The following is a 21,760-nucleotide window of genomic DNA, read 5'->3' as shown; positions in this document are numbered from 1 at the left end:
TTTTGCACAAGTTCACAAAGGTAGTTGTCTGAGATTAAATCTTAAATTCAACTCCTTATAAAAGCTGCAATCAGTCAAGCTGGGAAATCTGTAATCTTTCCATCCTACAGTGTGCATTATACATTATCTTCTGAAAACACTGGTTATATTTGCCAAAAACTATACTAAGGTGGGCAAAACTGGGCCCATTTTTGAGTGATTTGAAATAATTTATGATTTTGCACATTAAAATCCACACTACCAGCAGATTTCTCTACTAATTCTGCTGAGGTCTTAAGAAAAACTGTTCAATTAACGCTTTACCACAATTTCTCTTTAAAATTCTCAATATGAAAAAAAATTATATTGCCCATTTTTGATTTACCAACGTAAGCCCTGAAAAAGGAATTTAAAGATTCTGATATTTAAATGTTTTTCATAGTACTTGAACCAAAAAACCTGCTATGTTAAGCATATCTTTCTTAAATCAATTTCAAAACTCTCTGCACACCAGATCCATGTTTTGAACAGAAAACTAGTGTTTTCAATGAACAAAAGTTGTTAAACTGTTTATCTAAATTGTTTCCTAAGCTTCATTACCTGAGCATCAGAACTAATGAAGCTTACAGATTTCCGCCTTGGCTACTTGACTGGTATCTAACAAGGTGTGACATCCAAATCTGATTGAAATTAACCACTGGGTTCAAAATTTATAGGGTCAGCTAAACAGATAGTATGATTATGTGAATAATTTTTTCTATAGAAAATGAGAATAAAATGTCAGTTTTATAAAACATTTCACACAGAAAAGTCCATTCTGAGTAACAGTGATTTTAACATATCAATTAATTCCGCAGAAGATACTGCATTTCTACCTCCACCTGGAATGCCAGTCTGATAGTTGAATTTGAACATTAACAAAGGATAGTGAAAATTAGTTCAGCTTAAGTAATGACATGTTACAGCACCATCATCGTACAGTATCAGAACATCTCATCAACGGTGGGAAGCCGTTCTGTTGACTAAGTATTAAGTGCTACTGTACCGAACTAAACTAAGACGACAAACTGCAGAATATTCAGAGTCTCCTGATTGCAGATATACCTATCACCTCGCCCATAAGGAGCTCAGCAATTATAATTTCTCAAGTCTGTTAAATCTGTTGTTCAGGGTGCAATTAAAAGTGGCAGTCAGGCTCTGTGAGATGCTAGACAGTTCTGAGGACCAAAATGAGAAGAATTTCTTCGCTCACATTGCATTTTCAAAGGTGTGAATTAATTCAGTAAATATTTTTATAATAGCAACAAACTGAACAGAACAGTTCCTTGGATATGCAAATAAATCATTGCGTCTTATTAATTGCTGAAAGTCACTTGTAAAGCATTGCGTGTCTATTCTGCACTTTACAAGGTGAAAATAAGCTACACTACCTGCTCTGAAACCCTTACAACTGCAGGCTTTTGTCGAGCCAGATTTGACATTGACTTTAATGGATCAATTTGCGTTTGTTACAAATCAATACTGCTCAGCTGACTGTAATGGGGAACAAGTGACAATGAGTTACCGGGTTTTAATAATGTCATTAAAAGGAATTCAAACAGAAACTGGGGGGGCTGGCGGGGGGAAGGAGAGGAGGAGTAATTGATGGCAATCTAGGCCAGCATCTTTCACACCCTATTTAAATTCTCCAGAATGGAAAACAGTTTATGAGAGATGACACAGCAACTGGGCTGGCTGTTAGTCCTACCTGAAGAAAATACATTTTTATCATGTTATTTGCAAGGATGAATAGAAGTAGGGCAGTAACTATCCCAGTTTCATTGGTCCTTAGTTATAAGCCTATTTCTTTTCACTTACATCTCTGCTCATCATAATGGCAATTTCTCTGAGTTATTCTTTTGCATTTGCCAGGATAAAGCACCACCTATGTTCCCCATCCCAACTAAATCCATAAAGATCAAGAATCACCTGAAACAGTAGCAGGAATTACTGGCACACTTCTAGCCTAAAAAATACACAGGTAGAGACCCAGCAACTAAAACTCAGGTGCAAAGTTTCTACTTGCAGTACTTGCAACAAGGATGTAATGTATTGGTATATATTATCAGTGTGTTTGGAAGTGACATAAATACATGTACACTTACAATATTTAGATTGCTTGCTCTCAGAAAATGCATTAAGGAACAAAGAATAAATGACTCAAAGGTATCAGAGCAATAACGTGGTAAAAGCCAGCAACTGAACCAAAGTCTTGTCAATTTTAGCAAGTTCCTTTACTGGGCTATGTCTTCTGGAAATGATCCAAGTCATAACTACTGTCAACTCAGAAATTCCCAGACTATTAGTTTCAATCATTTGTTGACTTGAGTATTCTCTCAACAATAATGAACCCTTACAACATGGGGTCTGACAGAAGAATTCTGGTAGATTCAGCTGCAATAGTTCAGCTACTGCATAGAATTTCATGTCCCTCAAAGTAACCTGTGATATGGTTAACTGAAGCAGCACGTACTACTGCCCAAAGGGGAACACAAGCTAGTTTCTGTGTTGTATACATGAATAGTACTTCAACAAAGTTATGTTCTCTCCCAAATTCCTCACGACCAGTTTCTCCAGTGCTGAATGTTTCCAGATGCTAACTTTTACTTGGAGAAACACACAGTACTCATTATACATCTCCTCTTCTCACCATCTCCTCTTCTCTTGTGGCTGTGAAATACCACCTGGATTTTTGCAACTGATAGTTATGCATCATTGCAGTTTGTGATTTTCTGTCTAATCCATTGACTTCAGTGATTTGGTCCCTTAACACTATCCACCTCAATATTTTCCAGAATAGTTAAATATAAATCTTCAATGAAAAAGATCAAAGTTAATCCCAGCTACCCCAGAACTAAACTCCAGCGAATAGGCAATTCATATGTTAAAAAAGAGAATTGAAGTCAGGTAGAGGAAAATGATATTTTTACTGTTTTCTTCCATGTACAAACCAGAAAACTCAAATTTCTGGTATAAATTCTTATTGGCCCACAGTCAGTCTCTGAAAGTTGCCAGTTCATGGCTGCTCTTCTCAAAAGTGCTGTCATACCGCCATGGTGTATACGCCCGTTTGACTGCGGCCAGAGTGGCACACAAAAGGGTGTTTTTCATCTCGTGGGGAATCCAACACATTTGATTATCATTTTACTACGTTGTGAGTTGTCTTCATTAGGATTTTATGGTTGGATCCTGAAAGAGCTTTGAAACTTCAAATGCATTTTAAGGGAGACAGATGCCTTTTGAAAATCCCAGCTATGTTTCTTCTCGCACAGGAAGGCTACGCTTCCTTAAGATGCTATACTGAAATAAATAGAGTATTTTTCCATTCTCTCTTTACTTGGCAGCTAGCACTGAATGCATTAACAACAGGGCAACACTTCTCACTTCAGCTCTTACAACTGCCAATTCCAAACAGAACCTCCAAGTCAACAGAAAGAAGAGGTCAGCAAATACATAGGGCAGCCATCACAAATGACAGCCTTACTGGCAGTAGGCTGGATATGTGCTTCTTGCCTCCAGCTTGCCTATGAATGCTAGGGATTCTCCACTACAGCCTTCCCCACTCTCAATTTAATAACTCTACCAAATTCTAAAGGGCACATGCAAAGAGGCATCACTCTGTTATTGCTTGGACCTAAAAGGAGATTTTGTGGGATTTTGCAATTTATTTCGAAGCTTGACATGATTCAGATTTTTAAACTTCTTGACAATAAACCAGTACCAGTCCAAAGAACAAACCTGTGGAAAGCATTACCAGGCACTCTTCCCTCCTTCTTTCTGTTTTTTTATACAAATAGCTTTTGACTTCTTTTTACAAATTTAATGAGAGTTTTGTCCTTTTTTCCCCTGCTGCCCTCTCCCCTGCTCTTCATTTATTCGCTGTATGTAACAGTTCTGACAATTTAATTGTGCCTAAGAAGCAATATTTTACTAGAGTCAAATGAGGTCTACCATTTAACCTATGCAAATCAATACACTGCAGCTGTTAATAAAGACAAGTAGAGTGAAGATTAAGAACTCATCAAGCCAGTTAATCCAAGACAGTATAAAGGCAAATGCTGACTAAATGTTAGCAGACTAATGTGCAACTGAAAAGGAAGCAGTACTTCATACTTACAAAAAACCTTCTCACCAGTCTTGACATTGGGTTTCAATTATTAGTTGAACAGTCTGTCACCCCCTTTCTAACGATGCTGCTACATAAAACCCATTAAAAGAAACCAAGGGCTTGAAGCAATTTAATTACTAGTCTAGCATGCATCCAAAAATTTTACAGAGAAATGAATGTGGAAAATTAATGATAAGGAAAGAAACAACAGAAGCTGTATGTAGAACTATTTCACCTTCCCTCAGAAGAAAATTGAAAGTATTGTCACAGATTAGCATCGACTTACAGAACAAACCAAACCCAAACTTTTTCTAATGTATATAGGCAGAAGTTGCACAGAGCTTAGATTGCTCCTGCTTAAGCTTTTTTACCAAGTTAAATACAAGCGTAAACCATACTTACGTATATTACGTATGTGGTGGTATGTCAATCCCGCTGTATTCATGTCAGGAAGGTAAGTAGCATAATTTGCAAAAAGAATCTGAAATGTCTTCAGCATGTCAGACAAAATTCCAAACAGCAAGGATATTTCCTGCTGGATGTAAGGAATGCTTCAGGCATTCTCAGCTCAGACAGGCATTTTGATTTAAGAAAACAACACTAAGGATGATCTTGTCAGAATCTACAAAGTAAACTGAATCAGAAAATTGACAGCCCTCCCAAATGTGTATAAACACAAGCAGTCCTGCGGTGTGCCATTTTTTAAGGGATGCCCAGAGCACCACACAGATTTAAAGGCTCACACACCAGTACATACTTCACAAAACATGAGACAATTAATAAAGAAACATCCATGAAAAATTAAAAATAAAAGGCATTAAAAATGAATTGTGTTACCTTATATATAAGTTGCATCTTTTCAAGTGCAGAAATGAAGGCAAAAATGTGTGTTTGTAACAGAGCAAAAGTAGAAATTCTCCTACGGATATGGGGACTGACTATAAAAATTCACGGTAGGAGGATGACTTCTGTAGATTTAATACAATCTGACACCACTGTCTGGGTAACAAGGTTCTACATTGCCTGGAGAAAGGCATCTGTTGCCCTGGTGTGCTAGTTTGCTCATCCATCAATTATTTTTGTTTAAAAAAAAATGTTATACACTATTCATTTATTTGTAGCTCTTTTTCTTTGAGACTTGTTTTTGCCAGTAACCTGGAATTACAACACTCTGATTATAATCCCCTGTGATAGTTCTCTATTTTGATGATACATGAATAGAATTAATCCAAGAGAAAAGTGAAAACCTCTAGTCTACAGGTACTTAAAGAAAAAGGAAAAATGAAGAATCTTCTGATCTTTTCTCATGTATTTTTGCCCTATAAATGACTCACTTCTAAGGTCAGGTTCATCACCACCAATTCATTTTTTTCTTCTTGTAAGAGCTAGATTTTAAAGGCAAAGCTGACTCATCCTGAATAGTACACAGTAGAACTATTTAAGAACCTCAACATGGACAAGCTAACAGAGCTAGGCTGAGAGGCACAGCCTGTACAACAAACTGCCATTAAAACCTTTCTGATTTTCTCTTTGTAATTAGCATGTGGATGATGCAAGAAAAATACAGGCTGTCCTGCATAATTCTAACCACTATATAATACCACACTGAGCAAAGTGGAACCAGAAGCAAGCAGAGAAAAATGGCATTCACAAGAGATGCTGCTGTTCTGTTACTGTTAGTTAATGTTCTGACACCACTTCCATCATATCCAGCTTTGGATGCATACCGGTAAGATAAAAGTGGGATCAAAGAAAGCACTGAAAGATGCTGAATGTCCCCTCCCTGTCCCATGAAGGGTACAGTTCCAGCCAGCACTGGCTTCCACGGTTATCAACTTTGATAGTTAGAAAGTTGCACTTTTAATAAACAACATACTATAAGTTAGTGGAAAACTATTAAATGCAACAAATAATAATCAAACTAAAGACACTTTTTTTCTGAGGTGTTTTACTATTTCCATTTGATTCTTCCTCTCAATTGTCATGATGAAGTACATGTTAGCAAGTAATACAGGAAATTAGTCTGATACTTTATGATGGTAATATTTAAAAACTAAGGAATTTCTACAGAGAATTTTAACAGGCATACGTAAGTTTTTTCCACTACCACTCTTAAGACAAAGGAAGATCTACTCAGAAATGCTTGCATTTTAAATAAAGTCACTTCACAATTCTATTTTCTTCATTTTAAAAATAGGAACTTTTCCATGCAAATTATACTTTCTTCTAATAAGGGAAAACAAATGCAGCTTTACCCCTCTAATCAGTAGGCTGAATTTAGCATAAGAAACGCTGTATAAAAATAGCACTTCTTAAAAAGCACTACTAAATAAGGAACGCAGGAACTGTAGCAGTTTATTGGACTTGGAAATCACCAGTGTCTTGGCACTACAGTGACCAGGACCAGATGTTATGGAGGAAGCACGAACAATTAATGCATGGTATTATTTTTCACTTCAGTAACACTCTTAAGATAACAAGCTTTGTGCTACCAACTCATTTCATTCACATTCTTTTTGTCTTGTCCTTTGGAGTATTAGCTTTTTACACAACTGTTTCTCATAACTTGTCCATACAATCTTTTCTACCACCTCAAATCCGTCACCCCCGTAAGAACATTGATTTATACGATAAGGTACTCACTGCCATGTTTTGCAGGATCAGAGAGGAAAAGGACAGATAAACATCAGGTTCACCTGAACTTTTGGAAGATTCCCCTATTTTAGAATCACATGTAACCATATATGATTTGCTGCTGCTCAGACTACGGCCATCACGGAAAATTGTTCATCACACTCTCCATCTGATTTTCTTCACCTATGGCGCATAGTATGAACATGACAAGACCCTCTCATCTCTTTTAATAATGAAAATGGGTAAAGTGGTAACTTCAGATATGTCTAAGTGCAATGGTTTTATTATAGCATCCATACTCGTGAATAAATAACACAGCAGACATTCTATCTGCAGCTGTTTAAAATGAATTACCAAACATGCAAGTTCTCTTCAAGACATTACTTTTGGACTTTATACCTACCGTGGCTGAAGGAAGTGATCATGAAGACAGTAAAAAAGCAGACATTCCCCACAATAGCATTATTTAGTATTTGCTATTATGTTTGTACTTTATGATGCCTTACTTCCTCCATGAGGTATGTGGAATGCATCAACTAGACTCTATACTCGAAAGCAAAAGACCAAACGTCTTTGCACGCTTCCAGTTCGCAGCACAGACGGAACGAAGTCTCTAACCGGCAGTAGGTGGCATCACTTTTTTTCTTGTTAACTTCTGCAGAAAGTATCAAACAACACTATTCCAACAGGCAAAGACAGCAATTGTATAACTTATGTTTTCAGTATCATCTTTTAAAACCTTCTCAGTATTCGCAATGAAATGTTATTATTGGATAGCTGCTTAATGACAAAATCACACATAATCATGTTGTGGAAAAGTAGTATGCAAATGTATTGCTGATAACTGAAGAATCAATTCAAGGTAATTTTAGGCCTATCAACTTCAAAGAAAAGTAAGAGGTAAGGGAGAGGTCAATTCTCATCAATAATGAGATATTTATGTACGTTAACACTGTAATACTTTCAGTCTAAGGCTGTTCCAATAACTAAAATTATGCAGCATTGATAATGCTTTCGTTAGTGACCATATAAAAATTATTTTGATAGGCATGTTTTAATTCAAGCTTCGTACCAAAGCAATTCGACCGCCGACAACACAGCTATTCCTCATTGAGCCACCCAGAGCAGCGATACAATGTGCTTTAGCTCTTGTTCAGGCTACCGCCCCAAGCCTATCAGTGTTTAAGAGGCATTCGGACAATGCCCTTAATAACACGCTTTAACTTGGTCAGCCCTGAATTGGTCAGGCAGTTGGATTAGATGATCCTTGTAGGCCCCTTCCAACTGAAATAGTCTATTCTATTCTACTCTACCCTTCTGAAGATACCCCCTCACCTCAAGTTAGCCAAACTACTGCTTAGTATTTCCTTTAAAAACCAAGCACATTTGTGTTCCAGCGTTCAAATAAAATCCAGCAGCTGGGAACATAAACATAGCCAAAGATATAGTAAAAATACATTTCTACAGCCTTTAGTAGTGAATTAATCTTAATATTACAGCAGTGTTTTCCCTTGGACAGTATTAGAAAGTTAATCAATTTGATTTGTGGGCTGATGCAAAATCAGTATTTATTCAGGGGTTTTTCTTTCAATTATTTTTGCACTCACTTCCCAACACAATAAATTAATCTGTGTATCTGAGAAGCAGAGGGTCTAATTCTCATTTACCATGGCACAGTTCTAGTTCCTTCAGGGACAACTTATACCCAAGGGAAAGAAAAAAATAGTGTTAAATTATCCACTGCTAAGGGAGAAAGGAGTGCACAAGGTCCCTGGTCTTGTATAAAGGCACAAAGGAAACACAGTGTGGCTTAAACATTAACCCCATTTGAACACTGGTATCAAGCTGGCACTGTCTGAAGGGAACATTCCCTACTGCTCCCTTAATAAATATTTTATTTTTATTTTACCATCATATTTTACCTGCATATTTTTTGTTTCACATCTCCAACTGGTAGTAAATTGTTCTTTTGCCTCAAGTCCAGTGGACGTGCCAAAGATCTAACTTATTTTTGTAGGTCAAAACAAATGCCACCAAATTTTAAAAAATAATTAAAATGCATAATGTGATTTTAGTGGTTTCTACACACGTGTGAATTTCCACTCACACTCTGTGATAATTCCTAAGGAACTTGCTATTTTCCACTTACTTCAGTTTCACTAGTGGCAGAACAAACAAAATACATCAGCTAAAAAACATGAACAAAGTTGTTCTGATCACCACTGGAGCTCATTAGGGATAAGGCTGCAACAGAAAGCATCTATTCAATTCTCTACTAAGGCATTAAGGTTTCCATTTGCTGATCAACCGAACATACACAGAAGACTGGTGAGCAGCAATGTTAACTTGGAGATCTCTCAGTAGAATGCCTTATAGGATCTTCTAAAGACCGTGTATGTTAGTATCCTGCTAGCACACCAGTTGCAGATGCTTTTATATAGGAATAGCTCATGGAGAGATCTTGTCAACTTTGATTAAATTGTCAAGTTCATTGTGCTCTTTCTTATAAAAGAAATTTCTTATTCTTACTGAAATAGAGCGAGCCATTTCTTATTCTATTTCACTGATAATTAAAATGCAATTAGTTAGATCAGCTTTCACAAATATTTCTCAAAAAGCTTTCCTTTTTGTCGTGCACAAAGAGGAGAGAATAGCAAACAAGATCAACTGTTGTCATGGTAATGTCATGTTCCAGCAGGTGAAAAACTCAGTCCTGTGGCACTAAAAAAGAAGGATGAAATGTACTGAACCTAAGCACAACATCAACTAAAGCTCAACAAGCTAAATGTTTTTTCATAGATTGGCATCTTTTTAAGCAACACATTTAGAGAGGCAAATGTTAAAAAAAAAAAAAAAAAGGGCGAACTCTGGTGACATTAGTAATTATTCAAATGTCTCAGAGTAATTTTATTAGGCAGAAATTTATATTGATATGTTGCATAATTTTGGAAATCTCTGTGCAAAGTTTAGCACAATTTTTAAACATTGTAAGGTACTTGAAAACAAGATAATTTTTCATTTCAAGACAGATAGAAGAAAAATATGCTGAATAATTTTAAGGGTTAGATGCCAGAAGCATCATTCAAAAACAGCTCTTCATGCTCCAAAAGTTCTGTTTTCAGAACAGGTAATATTACAGCCTTCAAGTAAGACTGTACAATCAATTTTTCATCTTCTGTTAAGCTAGGATGGTAAATAGAAACACTAAACAAATTTATGAGTTAACCAAAACAAAGTACTATGGGCCACCCCTTTCCCTACGTGAATTTTTAAGAAAAGTTGTACAAAACTGTATGTTGGTCCTTCTATGGTCCAACCAAACCTTCCTTAACTAAGATTATCTACAAGTAAGTGCCCACCTCAAAACACTTCATTCCCATTTACCGAGATCGGAACAACGCTTTGCATTGCTTCCATAGGGAGAGCAAACATGCAGGTAAGTCACGAAGCCTTCTTTTCATCTGCAGGGCTCTCAAACAATGGGAAATCACCATGTATCACATTATATTAATCAAAGCTGTTTTCAAACCGTTTTCAACACAAATTGAAAGCCAGAAAAAAATGGAACTTTATCTGGTTTCTTACATAATACAACATGAAATCTGAAAGGGCTACATAGTTTGTTCCAAATGATACAGATATCATTTTCTCCATCTATTTAGCAAAATGTAACGACTTTAACAAAGCTTAATAGTTTTTCTATGTGCCTATTTACAGGTGTGAAAACTTACATATACTCTTTTTCTAAGGATTCTCAGGAAAAATACATCACAAAACAATGAGTTTAAACAGTCTGACAGTCAGAATTTGAAATTTATTCATTACTCACAGTCCTTGGGCAAGCAATGAGTGAACTGTGCGTTCATCCTTCGTAAGTGCCAAAAAAAGAGAAGATGGCTCTATCACCTAACTAAAGCAATGCTGTTTCTTATCCTTCTACTCAATATCATCTAAAGTCCTGTCGCAAGGACATCCAGGAGAAATACAATAGCTAGCAAATACCAGAATTCACAAAAAAATGATGATTTTTTCAATAATATGTCATTACTTTATTACTTGAACTTTAGTTCAACCTTGAATGTCAGTAATGTACCAAACTTCATATTAGGCACTACCCACTTAGAAGAAAGTCCCTGCCTAAATATATTATGTTTTATTTTTTAAAGTATAAGATGAAATAGGGGCTAGAATCAAGTAAGTAATACATAATTCTGCAGGCAAGAAATCCTCTGCGTATGGAAAAAGGAAAGTAGCTTTACAGTTTTTAAACAGTGGCTGCCAGAAGACACTTTGCAGCTTGGAGTTACAAAAATGGTATTAGGAAAGGTTATTTGACAGAGTGCAAATGAAGAGGATGAGAGCAGTATCTCCATGAGAATACTACTTATAAATATTGATACACGTACATGCTGAGGATGTCAATAGTTTGTACAGTAAACCTGGGAGAAATACATGATACCTGTTTTTCACAAAGAGAAACTCAGTAATTAAGACCAAAAAATGTTCGTTGATTTTGGATTCCTCTGCTGGTTGTAGAACATCCCTGAAAAACTGGGGCAGTCACCAGCAATGAACACTTTGGAAATGTGGTCTTAGATGATTTGACTGGCACTGAACAGCAATACGAAAGCAGAGTCAGAGACAGATACTAACACAAAAATCCTCCTGTATATCACACTCTACACAAACATACAAGCCTTTAAGCCTTTAACAACTACCACAACTTCTTATTTTGCTGTCATGAATCTGCTCTACATCTCTGTAGTCTATAAGGACAATTTTCCAGGCATTTTTGAAGAGAGCAGAACATAGACAAAATACTTTGTGTTAACGTATCATAAACAACACAAAATCTGAACAATGTATTTGCCATGTTACTTTTCCTTATCTTCTCTTTCCTAAATCTAATTAATGCTGCCAGGAAGATATTTATATACTATTCTGCTTAGTATAAAATCAAAAGAAAACTAAATCATCAAGGCCCCAATTCAGGCAAGGAATGAACTGCTTAAGAGCAGTGGAATATTGAAGCAATTTACCCGAACCCCCTAGTATTTTCCCCTTCATTAATCTCTGACACGAATCCAAACAGAGTCCTTTTCAACAGGGTAGAAAATCATCAGCTAGAAATCTGCATTAAAGTTGCAATCAGACTTATTTCTTTGCTATTTCCAAGTCTTAGCAAACATTATTTGGCATCTCAAATTAATCTTAAATTTGCTTCAACATGACTAATTAGGTGTATATTACCCTCTGTCTTAAACCATTAATTATTTCATTACTTAGAGTTACATGTGGTAGCAATGAAACGTATTTCACCCCCACTTACTCAGAAAGCAGTCCTGTATATATGCAATTGCATCCATCTTCCCTTCTTAATGACACAGGCAAAGGGAAAGAGTCAGAGTTTCTTTCTGCTCATTCAAGCTGTACTGCATCATACTGTTAAATTAAAATTAATCTTCCTTACTAGCTGAAGCTGACCTTTTAGCCACTGCCTGGAAAGAGAACATCACTCCCCTGGGGGCTGTTCAAGGGGAGGGCCTTCTTGCGCCTGACACCTCTCAGCCACCAGATGAGATGAGGCAAAAGCACATTAAAATGGGTAATTTGGTAAGGTATGATTAATATTATTTATACAAGGAAGGCTGGCAAGCCATGCTCAGCTTCTTGCTTCCTTAAGTACCTGAGACAGGGAAGCTTTCTGTTGATCTGTAACATCAGTAAATATTTACATTTTGGTTTAATCTTTAAAAGTCAATAATTAACTGCTTGAGGCTGAACAGAAAGATTCTGTAAGCTTTCATTTGGTTTCTGTATCCAGCTTGCTATTACTATATCCCTGAACTAGACTAGGAAATTCTGGGACTTAAGGCATTTGTATTCATTTAAATAACCAAAGTTTATTCATAGTTGTTTCCAAGATAAAACCTTGACACATTAGGGAAGCACAGAGTTTATGTTTTTGCTACTTGCTCATTTATTGAGATGTGTAAAATAGTTACAGAGACTGCAAAAGGATTTTGCCTTCCGTCACTCAAAACAATTTGAGCACTAGGAAATTCAATTTCTCTTTGCCCATAAAACCTTTTTAATATAAGCATGCATTACCCATATCCTGAATACAGCTTTTAAAATCTCTTTCTCACTCTCTCTTTGTATAAAATTCACATTATTTTATGTCCTCCTTAAAAACATATACAATCTTTGTTGTTGTGATTTGTACACTTGCTGATACTTAGTCAAAGTTTTATATTTAAAACATAAATAACCTGAAAACAGCTCATAAGTTTGAAGACCATTAGGGCAACCAACCAGGAAGAGTCTTAATCAGAGCACAGAATTCATCTTCTGTATAGAATACCAGTTGATTAGCAAATAATCTTACTTAAGGAGAAAAATGGAAAGGGGAGGAATAATGATGCAAAATATTTCTGATTTGTGAACTGACTGAAAATAAATCTTGACTCAAATGATATATAAAGGGGAAATACAAAAAAAATTAAACTCTGGACAGTAGAAATGATCCTACTCAAGGAAATCTCTGAAAATGGTGGGACAATGTAAAGGATTACTACTACTACTACTGTAATATAGTATTCCACTTTACAAAATTAAGTGTTGAAAATTTCTCATGTTGAATTAAAGATCAAAAAGAAAATAATTCCAATGCTAATAATATTTAGCTTTAGGGCTTGTTGTATTTAATTTTTTCAGTTCATAAAAATCAATTGTTGTGGCAGCTACAAATTTAAAGCTTTGTGGAAGTTCCCAGGAAAGGCTTTGACGATGGGGGGGGGCGGGGGGAGAGAAAGAAAGAAAGAGAAATACTGAAAACCACAAAACACTAGTCACAAAGAATGTCTTATTTTCTCTATTTCAAATTGCTACTCACCAAAACAATGTAAAAAAAATTGATCCTATACTTACGCATTTACAAAACTTACTTCTAAATGAATTATGATTTTAATCTCCCAGTAACCTAAATGAAAGATACTGCCAACTAGTATATGCTAACAAACACAGTTCAAATACTAGCTTTTAGGCTTCCTTTTGTGACAGAAATTAGGATGCTTTCAGTGGTAACATTCTCCATACCTGCATTTGAATGGCTCTTCATCTGAACAATACCTTCATTCAGCTATCATTCAGGTATCTGCTTTGGTCTAGAAACCTCAAAATGACAAAGTTTTTTCAGAAGACTGTATCAACATTGACCGACCGATCAAACAAAGTTTAATTGATAAAAATTTTTTTAAAATAATTTAAAATTGTAAATAACTGATGGAGTGCATATCTCTGATCTGGTTTGGGCCACTGAAGAGCTTTTAAAATAATTCAAAGACTGTACAGCTTGGACCAAAAGGCCAGTATCCACATTTATTTCAAGTTTTAAGCAAGTACAAGACCAGTTTGAGAAATAGATTAATGAAATCATTACTCTGTTTAATAAAGGATATGAGTTGGTATAAAACCTAATGAGTTAGGATTGCAATCAATACCAGAAATAGTAAGACCAACTCAGTGTACTGTCTACTTCAACAATTGTCTTCTTTTTCCATTCACAAACACATAAAGGGACTGGCCCATTTTTAAAAACACCTACAGTAATATACACCGTCCCAAAACCTGAAAGAGAATGAATTCAGCTTAAATTCTGGGAAGATGTAGATTAGTTCCATTTCATTTCACCTGAACCTATTTTCACTTCACAATTTCTGATCCTCACATGCTGTGCATTTTCAGTGCAATTAAGGAAAACAGTGAACAGAAATAATTTATCTTTATTTATTAAAGATAAAATTTGTTTGCCGCGTGTTTCTTAAAACTATCAAAATTATGTTTCCTCATGAATCATCAACTGAAAAATAACAGAAAAAAATAAAGATTATATTTGATTAAAATAAGCCTCATGTTTCATCTTTCACCAACCTCCTAAGCTATACACAGACAACGTCAGCGTAATTTCTGAACTCTCCCAGCTCATCAGTTAAAAACTAACCTGCAGCTGAAAATCTATTCATGAAGTAAGAAATGGATCTCTCGCAAGGTAATTATAATTCAAAACAAATCCTTGGAGAACATTTAAAAACTACACTAGAATTTCCAGCACTTTAGACACTTGAGACCAGATACTGTCAACTGTATTTCTACCTGTTTATTATGAATTTCATTAACTTTTTTTTATTCATATTAAAGTAATTTTCAATTATTGCTTTTTTTTTCCCCCCTGATGTATTTATTTGTAATAAGGAATACTGAGAGATCTTCAGTCCTCGAGCAAACTAATTAGCTCTAATAAAGCCAAAAGAAATTAGTTTTGGTTAAATATAAACAGATAACAAATTTAAGTGATGCTTCTGAATTGCAAAGGGCTGAATTTCAAAACAGAAGGTTAATCAAAGAGGAAGTTCAATTTATCTCCCATTATGAATTAAGATTTTGAAATGAGGCAGTATTTCTAGGCACATGAAGAACTGAAAAAGACGGTGAGAATGTATGTGTTCATATGATGGCTATCAGGAAACCTCAGGAAAAATTAAAAGTAGACCACAAGATAGCAGGGAATATTCAAAAGAACATAGCTTAGCTGCATTTCTGAACATATTAATTCAAGAGCATCAATAGCATTAGCTGAAGATCAACTCTGCCCCTATGCTTCCAAGGGACACCGTGTGGGGTTTCACCTGTCACTTTAACACAGAAGTAAAGGCAGCTAGCTACCCTCTGCATTTTTAAAACAGACTGTGGTAATAGTTATGCATGCATTTTAAATGTTGTAGTGTAGGGACGTCAAATGCAAATGACGCCAAGCTTTTTCTCTTCTTGAGATCTAGATGAAATCTCATCATACTGACACGAGGTTTAAATGAAGTTGAGCATCACTGAATTCTCTCTGACACAGCTATCAGCTGTGAAGAATGTGAATAATGTGAAGAATGAAACTGAAAATTAAAGATAGCCTCAGATGGCTGCACATTTATGAAGTTTTCCAAAACATACATTTCATATCACTGATTCTTTTTTCCAACTATCTACTGAAGAATGACACCTGCCTGCAAAAAAGTGATTACCAGAGATCACTAAGGTACCAGAGATCAGATGTCTTGCCAGACCCCCCTGCTCCAGTGACAATCAAAATGTCTGTCATTCTAATAGGCATAATAGCACAGAAAAGATCAATATTTCTCCTAAATTTCCTAATGCAGGATATATAGCTCCGGAACTGCTATTTAAAGTATTTCCATTGCCTGTAGCCCTAAACTAACTTCTGTTTTCACCAAAACATTTTGACAAGAATGTACATATATGAGAACCATTTTTAGCACCTCATTGTAAATGACATCTACGTTTGTGAGGAGGCTGCCTTTTGGTGAACTATCATTTCAGCACTGATGTGCATTTTAAAATGGAAGAACCGTGACTGTGGAAAATCTGATGTAAATATGTGAAATGGGCTTACTCTCGTGATCTATTGAGGGAAAAGCAGTGGCTAAACATGCTGCTTTTGATTAAATGTTTTACATTTCATCATATATATTCACTTTTGATTTAACACTCCAACCCTTCATAGGTAAACTACTGATTTCAGTTCCACTCTCTCGAACAGAGGCTCTCACGAACACGTTATTTACCTCCCTTCATGCATGGGCCTTAAGAATGAGCCTAAACTACCGTAAACATAAGCAAACAGGAAGGTAGGTTTCATTTGTTCAGTTCACATGCATGTAAGAAAAATTATTAGCATTTTCAGTTGCTAAAAAGTTCTTCCACAATGTTGATGTGATTTTTTTTTATCTATATATAAAAGGAAGAACCCATGACAGAAGGCAATTTGAATATATGAAACCGAAGTCTGCACTGTTTTACTCTTCTGTGTAATCTTCACTTATTTCAGGTTATTTCATACCGTAATCTAGGGCACAGTTTGTCCCACTACAGCACAGTTCATAGTGTGGTAAGAGAAAGTACCATTTACAATCTGAACAGACCACTTTTTGATGTTCTGACTACCAGTCCCTTCCCCCAGAAAAGTGAGTTATGGAGAGGGGAGTATGTATGTTTGCATACGCGTGCCAAACTACATCCACACACACATGTGCTCCACTCAGAAAAACCAAAATCAACGACAATGAAAGTAAGCAACCTGTCTATTCCAGAGTTTTTATAGGTTAGACTTAAAGATTGCTGCTGGGCCAATCAAAAAGAAAATTCTAGACATAAAGAATTGTTACGTTATCTTCCGACTGCCAAAACATAGCCCAGACAGCTGATCAGCTCTGAAATCACCTATCCTTCTCATCCAAAGGAAACCACAATTTTGCTGTTTCTTTAAAAGTCTCTGTTACTCTGACAGTCAGCCTACATTTCACCTCATTAAAGGATAACTTTGGACACTCCTGCCAATTGTCTCCCTCCTCTATTGCCAGTTTGGTGCAAAGCCTATCTCATAGAAATCAGGGATAAAATCTGCTTTTAGGAATACAAACTCAATTTTCATAATAAATTACTATTTTCCTACTTGCAAAGACTAGCACCGTTTATGTGAGTGTAAAGATCTTGTGTAAGCGTTTTACAAGTCAGTCATACAATTTATTTTTGCAGAAGCTAGAAATAGATGAATTGCCTTTTTGCATATGTTCTTCTGACTTTCCTTAAAAAAAATAAGGAAGACAAGAAAAACATGATCAGAGATGGCAGGTCTCTCAATACCAAAACGAGCTTCTTATCAATTTGAAGATCTACCCTTGCATATATGGTCACAGGACAGTCACAGTCATGTATTTAAAATCAGGTGAACCTCAGCAACATAAAACTATGGGTCTTTCAAGGACCCAACCTACCCAGTAGCAAAGTAACACTGGGAAGAGGACCTTGTCATGGCAGAGCTGGGGAAACAGCAAGTGGTAAACAAAGGAAAAAAATCGTCATGTATCTACCAGCTTAAAGCAAATCATGGCATTTGCAATTAAAGCAATTGTATGAAAAACTAACAACAATCATGTTGTAAAATACATCAGAGGCAAAATTGAAACACCTGTCTCTACCTGCAAGATGAAACACACATGCTTTCTCTCTCACTCCCTGAAAGACTCCATGCAACCTTCTAGAGTGCAGGATGTGAATACAGGACCTAGCATTTAATTTATCATTTACCTCAACAGCAATGACAGTGTTTTGACTTTCTCCTAAATTTGCACATCATCTCATTAGCAATCCTTTCCCTCCGTTAGTGGTTTACTTTTGTTCTATTTTGTTAGCTTCCAGCAAATTAACACTAAATTGAATTCCATAGAAAAAGATGTTACAGGCTTTCTCCCCCATGCCTGATTTAATCACGTTTTCTTCTCCTTTAATTTACGCTACATTTAATGGTGGAAATTATTGTTAGGATCGATTTCTGATTACTATGCTTATTATAGTTCAGAGGATTATTATTCCTGTCTATCTTTGGCTAAATCTCAAAGAAAAGATTTGATCTGGAACAACTTGTGAAGGCCAAAAGTGGTATTCACACAAAAGACGATTTCTTTTCCCTTCTACTTCCCCTTTACAGCACTACACCCAGCGTGTGGCAGAAGGCACATATTTCCTTCTTTGACAAATAATATTAGCAAATGGTGGAGAATGGACAGAAGAACTAGAAATAAATCAGTATCATTAATTTGAATTAGATGTAGAATAAATTCTTCTCATTATGGACAAGCAACCTACCTATGGCCAAGCCTACAATATAAAGACATTCCCTTACTGCTTTAAAGTGCTCTGAAATTCTTTTAAGAAAAGAAAATTATTATTTATTGGCAGTATGTCATGAATATAACCTTCCATTTTTTTTTTTAATTTCTCTATATAAAATTAGTGCTTTTTAAACCCCTATGCTTCAAATTGTTTAAAGTATGATAGATTATCTGCTTAATCCATTTCTTTCACTCATGCATTTCAGATTTCATGCAGCTATGCAAAGTTTAGTTCTGCTTAACAGACCTGTGAAGCTCTTCACAAAGCAGAAAATGAGTCAGGAGGAAAAAATATACAGCCTTAGGGTGGTTTAAAAAAAAAAAAAAGTGTAGTGAAATTGAACTACAAGGGAGAAATTTTGAGTTACATCTCTCATTGACACTGTAGCTAGCTAGAGAATCCATGTTACCTTTCTCCTTTTATTTTCTGCTGAAAAAGCGGCAGCTGAAGGAAGCTTGTTTACTCCATTTCTTCAAACTTATGATTCTGTTTCAGTCCTTGTCAAAATGGAAACTGCCACTTGATTAGGAGCTTGACCAAATGCAAACTACTGCAGCCCTCAAACACTCAGATGATGCTTTATTTACCCAGAGGAAATGAAACTCACTGCCAGCATGTTTTCTATTCAGTTTTCGTGCCTGATTCAGAGGATCAGAATCTGGGCCTTTTCTTTACTGTTTTCAGCATAATTCAACATGATTCAGTCTTGGTGCTGCCAAGACTTTATCACCTTAAATGGGCTTAAACTACATAATTAACCAAATGACTTAACATCACTTTATTCTTTCTTTGAGAATGACTGGATTTAAGTCAATGCTGTCTCCTTAACTCAGTCTGTTAACCATTGCTAGCTGAACCACATGTAGAAAATGAAAGAGCATTTTTCCCTGAGGGTCCCAAATTGCCCACAATGAAGTGATATGCCTCTGCAGACTAAAGATGGCAAACTGAATGTTATGGCAATCTACATCCCTGCCACAGAAAAGCTGCAAATCCCTGTCCTGTTCCCTGGACAGGTTGGAAAACAATCCAAATTTTGAACATTTTTTCCCTGCCAGATTGTCAAATGGCATTATTTCTTCTCATGTGCAAAATGTGTGTTGAGAGTTGCTCAAATGCCAAAATGTGTCTAATCCTGCTATAATGTGGTAGAGAGTAATTTCTAAATTTAGAAAGTAATTGCTTTGCTGTCCAGTGAAATGTACACTAAAAAAAATAATCTCCTCTAGCCAAGTCCTCAGACTTCAGTGAACACAAACACCAACTCAGACTTCAGTGAACACAAACACTAAAACTTTGGAAAAAATGAAGCTGTACAATTCCATTGTTGCAGTTTACTGTTTTCATCGGTGCTTGTTCTGTATCACAACACAATAGAAATAACAATATTCCATGCTTAGATGTCATCCAATACATAGTTACAAAGTGCTTTGCAAATAAAACCATACAGTTCTCTTGGGTAATACTCCTTTTCGTGGAGGATTTTGACTTTCCCGGTTGTGGTTTATTAGAATTCTGAACAGAAACTTGACATTTTGAACTTCTTTGTGCAAATGAAAGGAAGGAAAGGTTCTTGTTTTAAATACAAACTACCTGACACTGCTGCCCTAGAGAAGTTCCTTGCCAACTTGAATCTTGGGAGCACTAAGTCTTTGATTTCAGGAATTTCAGAGGACTGAATTCTTAGCTTCTAAAATCTGAAAGAGACTAGAGTGAACAACCAAGCAAACAAGCTGGCAACAGAACAGTTTGCCATCTGCCAATTTAAATTACTCTTTCAGTAGCCCTACAATGCAGGTTTCCAATACACTGCCAAATCCCCAACCAGCTAATTAGTATCATTCCTGATTTTAAGAAAGTATCAGCAATAGTCTACATGCATTTATCACATACAGGTTTTAGCCTCACATATGTTTGATATTCTATGAATTAATACAGAATAAAAGATTCAATGATAGACACATTCCACATATAAATTATGGTTTTACAATTCATAGGACTGGGCACCAATTCGGGGGGGGGGGGGGGGGGGGCAAAACAAAAACCCCAGAGACCAAATTTCCAATAAATTTTCATAAGTATTCAAAAAGAATCAAGGTGAAACCCGAATGAAACTGCACAGACCAGTTTGTGAACTGAAATCACAGACAAATTTAAGAGAGAAAGAAGGGTGTCCCACCAACCAGTGATAAGCAGAAGCCTCTGTGGAAGGCACAGTAAACTCCTGAAGTACTTTGTCACCTTCGACTACTGCCTGGTTAGGGGAAGGGGAGGAAATTTAGTCCTATACATAATGGTGTGCATATGCACACTAGCTCCTGTCTCCTACAATAAACCCCCTCAGCAGATTCTATCACCTTGCCAGCCACTGGCAAGACATGACCCTGCTTTATACATGGGCAAGTTTTCAAAGGCAAAATGCTTTCTACTGTTTTAGAGGTGTTGATGCATTCTCACTGAACATAGGAAAACTGTTAAACATATGGAAGAAAACCTGCAAGTCTACAGCTGAGTCCTGCAGATTCAGAAATTCATTGTTGTTTGCAAGGATGATCATCTGCTATGGCAGTAAAATGTCACCACAGATTAGAATAGTAGTATTTACACTTTTAGTGAGAACTCTTACTATGTTGGACCAGAGCTTTAAACATTGCAGTACATCACTTGTAGGCCTGTGTCACTATATACGTGCAATCTGATCTTGTAAGCCTAGGCAACACACTGCCATACGTAAGTATCAAGGATATGACAAGCACCTATCAAAAATCTCTTCTTTGATCTTTCCTGTTTATCATGAAACTGCATTCACATAAATAATATTACTACAGAACTATGAAAAACCACAGATCAAGCCTTTGTAGAATTCTACAGGTTTTTTTCATTTTGAATTGAATCCATTTCAGTTCATGACCAATGTAAATATAAGTATTACCAAAATGATCAATAGAACAAATTAAAATAAAACTCACTATACACAGTTATTTTGTGTTAGGGAGTTCAACAGATGACAGAAATAAATACAAGAAAATATGTTGAACAAAAGGAGATATGATTACACTTCCGCTTAACCTTCACATTGAGTATGTCTCTCTTCATTAGCACCCCCAAAAGAAGCATGCAGTTGATTTCATCTCATTTGCCAAACTATCCACTTTTTTCCATACATCTTGGTAGAGAAGAGAAAGTGGAAATCATTGAGTACACTGCAAACTTCAGGCCACTAACTTGACAGAAACCCCTAACTCTCTTCCTCTGAAT

At 36.1% G+C, this 21,760-nt stretch overlaps 1 protein-coding gene across 1 annotated transcript in view; it reads right to left on the bottom strand.

The window, feature by feature from the left end:
- Window positions 1-21,760, bottom strand: part of RIMBP2 (RIMS binding protein 2) — a 176,313-nt gene that overhangs the window by 71,558 nt on the left and 82,995 nt on the right.

The sequence above is a fragment of the Aptenodytes patagonicus genome, chromosome 15, assembly GCF_965638725.1.
Source record: "Aptenodytes patagonicus chromosome 15, bAptPat1.pri.cur, whole genome shotgun sequence".
NCBI classification, from domain to species: Eukaryota; Metazoa; Chordata; class Aves; order Sphenisciformes; family Spheniscidae; genus Aptenodytes; species Aptenodytes patagonicus.
Note: the sequence above shows the minus strand (reverse complement) of the source record. Positions and strands in the feature narration are given on the sequence as shown.